This window comes from Telopea speciosissima, unplaced genomic scaffold (genome assembly GCF_018873765.1).
Source record: "Telopea speciosissima isolate NSW1024214 ecotype Mountain lineage unplaced genomic scaffold, Tspe_v1 Tspe_v1.0119, whole genome shotgun sequence".
Classification (NCBI taxonomy): Eukaryota; Viridiplantae; Streptophyta; class Magnoliopsida; order Proteales; family Proteaceae; genus Telopea; species Telopea speciosissima.
Window position 1 is genome coordinate 40,001 of NW_025317455.1, and position 5,000 is coordinate 45,000.

A 5,000-nucleotide genomic window follows, 5' to 3' on the forward strand; every position below is an offset into this window, starting at 1 on the left:
TGTAACAATTTCTGTTCTGGGGTTTACATATACACATAATTGTTGTTATAATTGAAATGGAAAAGGATTTCTTATTGAAAAGAATGGATAAATCCATTTCATTTTCTTATGTTTTTAAGGAAACACAATTTGCTTATGTTATTAAGGAAACACAAATGGAGATCAAAATCTAAGAATCCTTTATGAATTCGCAATCACTACAATATAAATACAATAGTTACTGGTTCCAATTTGCCCTGAATTTTGGATTCTGTGACTGAAAATGAAAATCCACATTTTCTCTTTTCATTTCAATAGAAAAGAGAAGGGAAGTTTTTAGGCATTGTTGAGATACTCTACAATACAATCAATCAAAAGAAATCAACCGAATTCAATCAAAAAAGGTTCAGTAATCAACCCAAAAGAAAAGGGACTATTTCCATATAATCTATTTTGTATTGTTTTGGCGGCATGGCCGAGTGGTAAGGCGGGGGACTGCAAATCCCTTTTCCCCAGTTCAAATCCGGGTGTCGCCTGATCAACCAAAGACTCGGAATACCTTATTCTGCTATTCTGCTGATATGACTCGCTGAATTTTTGCCCAGCAGAAGCAGAGGAAAAGACCTAGAACTGTCTGTAAGAATCTGGAGGTTCTAAAAAAAAAAAGACTGTAAATTCTTGCGCCTAGGATTCAAGGAAAGATTAAAGTATAAGAAGGACTATGAAGACTTCCTAATTCCCTTCCACTACTAGTGCAGTGTCTACTGACTGAGTCTTGAATTAGATTGGATAGTCCGATCGGTTATAAAATTAGTAGTAGTGGAAGGGGCGGAAGAGTAGACTCAGGAGAGTCTCGAACTGAGTGCTCAGACATTCATTCAATCAATATTAGATTGAGATTGGATAGATAATAGGTTTTTATTAAAAATTGAAAAAAGAAAGATTTCTTTTCGGTAACGCCCATTTGATCTAATCCTTACTGTCTCCCTCTGAAACAATCGGGAGACAGTAAGGATTAGATCAAATGGGCGATGAAAGTATGTGATAGATAGTTATCTATCTGGATTGTATATTTTTATGCCTTTTGCTTATGAAGAGCACCAAAAGAAACAATAGGTCTTACTATTCCTATATGTTCCATTAGTAAGATTCCCTTGCTATTTCCAAGGGAGTCACTCTGTATCTTGCTTGTGCTTAATGCTTCCCGATTCTACCAGAAATCATATAGGAACTTGTTATGAGTGGATTTATTGGATTGGTTCATCAATAGACTTCGGGGAAAATCCATTTTTGACTCTGCGCCAGTGATTCTACTATATTATATAGTCATAATAGTTATAATAGTTATAGTCCTTTATTTTGGATTTTTATTATGTTTTATTATATTTATATATAGAATTTTTTTTTTTTTTATTGATTATTATATTAGTTATTAATAACATAAAACATAACGGAATAATTCTTTCATATTCATAGAGATAGGGGACATAATTTACATGGATATAGTAAGCCTCGCTTGGGCTGCTTTAATGGTAGTCTTTACATTTTCTCTTTCGCTCGTAGTATGGGGAAGAAGTGGACTCTAGAGGTACTACTAATTAAGATTAAGTTGGGTAATCAAACTCTATCAATTGTTTCATAGATCGTTCTGCAAAGCATTGTTAAATAACAATATCTTCATTTCAAAATTCTACTGGAATCCAGTACCAGTAAAAGTAAAGTAATGTATTATTACAAATAATAACTTTTCAATCAAACAACTATTTCAAGAATTCCCGTGTTCCTATTTCGAAAGGAAAAGGGATCTAGATAATAGGAAAGTTTTTCCAACCGAATTTGAATATTCTATTCCGATGAACTGGCTCTTACCAGAATTATATATGGATATTCTAATGAAGAGCAGCCGACCCCCCCTTTTTTTTACTTCTTTTCCTCTTCAAAGAGGAAGTCGTTCTGTTATTACGTAGATACATACTTTCTACGGGAGGCAACATAGACATTGTGGTTGTCCAACGAGGTACTACGCATAATAAGATCGTGCGTTAGACGATTCACGCACACTTACCATCCATTTGTTTTAGATTTTAGAAATCTTATTTCTACTTTATCGTTTATCGACTCACCTCATATCTCATATCATGGTTCAAGCCTTAAAAATGGGTGGTCTCCACTACTCCTTTTCCAAATCCGAAGAAGTTCTCCTAGAACTCCTTGGATCATCTGTGAACGGCTCAACCAATTACTTCTTCGAAATACTAAAAAGGATTACAAGGATTACTTGGTTTTTTCTTTTATATAAGATATGCACATACTTACATTGATTCTTTCGATAGATCCCGTCATCCATATTGGAAATAATCAGAAACCCAGGAATTAGAGACGTAAGAGTAAGAATTTACATTCGATTATTTCAGATTGATCTGAATTAATACAAATCAAATGGATGTAGCGAAGAAATAGAATTAGGGTGCTATGTACATGTAAATTACATATCTGTATACGTAATTTATATGTACATATATGAAGATACATATTACATCTATATTCTATAGTAAGCCTATATACTTTAATACTATATCTTTATAAAGATATATAAAGCACAACTGTAATACAATATTTTATACAATATACAATACAATAATAGATAGTGTGGTAGAAAGGTTCATATATTTCTTTCTACCATACTATCGGATCTCATAGACTACTGATTCTAGTCCGCACATTTCATTTAACACGGGGAATTTGAATTTCTTTCATTCTTTCAATCATTGATAAGAACTAAGAGGTCAAGTTTAATTCAAACTAATTATTTTGACTGACTGTTTTTACGTAGATGATAAGTAAAAAGGCAGTAGGAACTAGAACGAAGAGTACAGTAGCAATAAATGCGAGAATATTTACTTCCATAATAGAATCTCATTGTTTTTTTTACTTCGCAATAACTCGGGATCTAATCCCATAGAGATGATAAATCTTTCTTCTGTAAATTCAATGGGATGAATTGGATCCCGATGATATTGAATCGGATCAATATCATGAATAACAATATCTGAGCTATCAAATCGATTCATCATCGAGAATTGAATATTGAATAGTATAACATAGGAAGATCTTTTATCCATACCGAATCCAAAATAGGATCCCAGATCCAATCAAAAATTTCGTTGAATTTTTCATTCTTTTCTATAACCTACCATTTTCCTTATACAATCATCTGATGGGGTATCGTCTGACTCGTCTTCGACTTCCATTGGTCACAAACCCAAACAATAAAAGTGAAATGGAAAGGGTAAGATCTTGGATTTTAAACTCCGTTTTTTGATGATCTAATTCTAAATGATAAATAAAGAAGTGTGAGAAAGACGGGTTCCCGTATAAAAGATCTAATATTCTGACAAATTCACTATTTTTTTGGAGTTTGTTCTTTCTTCGGTGGGACCATAAGAGGAAAAAAGATTCTTCATTCCCTCACTAAGAAGGGTAGGATCTTAGTTTGATTTTGATCTTTTTTTTAGGAATATCCCCCTTATTGGGACACCTCTATCAAAAGTTCGGTGCTTGAATGAGATAGATAGCTTCTTTCCAATGTGTAATTGATATTACACAAAGTCGGAGCTAGAAAGGGAGGTAGGTTTAATCTGAAAGTATTCTGTCGGGGTAATTATGTAATTTTGTATCGTATAATAAAGAAATCCAATTTGTGTATGTGCTCCCCGGAAACATATGGCTATTCTATTCCATGGATCGGGAACAATCGGAAAAGCCAGACCGGTACCGTATCTCTTGGAATCCTAACCTAAATAGGGTGCTACCAACAATTGTACTAAATATATCTCTCCCCCGGCAATCGGTACTAGTTGATGGAATGGAAATTCCCGTATTTATTCGATAAGAAAAAGAAATAAAGATCCCCACTGGGAATTAGATCCCACTCTCTGTCCCCCTCTTCACAGAAAATGGAGAGATAAATTGATGGATTCATCGGATACTAGGTCGGGACTGACGGGACTCGAACCCGCAGCTTCCGCCTTGACAGGGCGGTGCTCTAACCGATTGAACTACAATCCCAGGGATTGGGGGTGTACAGCATATATATTCTTATGATTTTATTCAAACCATTTCTATTTAGAATCGCTGTCTTGTAACAGAGACACGAGTGATATATTGATATCCACATAGATATGGACTTTAGTGAGAGCGACACCGATTACTAGTAATCCAGTAATCCTTGGGTTATTGCCCAATCGATTGATAATCAATCTTTCAATGAAAAAAGACTCTTTTTTGTTTTTCTTTCCTTCTTTATTTACAATTTAAATTTACTATATTACTATTACTTTCCTTATACTTAGAGATCATGACATGCATCTAGATCATTAAAACAGAATATGTGGGAACAAAAACAAATAAAATAAATGGACTCTTTTTTTTATTCCTATTCCTCCATATGAAACATTTCTGGAGGACAAATTGATTATATCATCCTCATGATGAATCGGCGAATTATTGGGCCGAGCTGGATTTGAACCAGCGTAGACATATTGCCAACGAATTTACAGTCCGTCCCCATTAACCGCTCGGGCATCGACCCAGGAAGAATCAATTCTAGGTTTATTGATAATCTATGATCAACTTCCTTTCGTAGTACCCTACCCTACCCCCAGGGGAAGTCGAATCCCCGCTGCCTCCTTGAAAGAGAGATGTCCTAAACCGCTAGACGATGGGGGCATACCTGCCTGACTGCCATCATACTATGCTCATCTCATAGTATGAACAGTTTTTTGGAATTGTCAATATTCAATATAATGTAATGGTATGACTAGATCCGAAGAATCTTTCCGACTTTCATGATTCATTCCATCGACCATAGAATTTTTTTGATTCGTCATTCATGAACCATTAACCATTCTATAGATAGAATGATAGAATAGAGAAAATGATATTCTATATTTCTATGTAATGATAGAATAAAAAAAAAAAAAAGAAATTCTAATAATTCTAATATAATATTAGTATTAGAA

General features: G+C 34.2%; 1 long non-coding RNA gene and 3 other non-coding genes across 4 annotated transcripts; 1 reads left to right on the top strand and 3 right to left on the bottom strand.

Moving 5' to 3' along the window:
• Nucleotides 1–444: 444 nt before the first annotated feature.
• On the top strand, nucleotides 445–515 carry TRNAC-GCA. The gene has a single exon. It is a non-coding gene; the product is annotated as a tRNA-Cys (tRNA).
• Nucleotides 516–1,433: 918 nt separating this feature from the next.
• Nucleotides 1,434–2,288, bottom strand: LOC122647700. Its single transcript, XR_006330950.1, has 2 exons — nucleotides 2,154–2,288; nucleotides 1,434–2,102 (listed from the first exon to the last, which is right to left on the bottom strand). It is a non-coding gene; the product is annotated as an uncharacterized LOC122647700 (long non-coding RNA).
• Nucleotides 2,289–3,973: 1,685 nt separating this feature from the next.
• Nucleotides 3,974–4,047, bottom strand: TRNAD-GUC. The gene has a single exon. It is a non-coding gene; the product is annotated as a tRNA-Asp (tRNA).
• A 439-nt stretch (nucleotides 4,048–4,486) lies between these two features.
• On the bottom strand, nucleotides 4,487–4,570 carry TRNAY-GUA. Its single transcript has one exon. It is a non-coding gene; the product is annotated as a tRNA-Tyr (tRNA).
• Nucleotides 4,571–5,000: the final 430 nt, after the last annotated feature.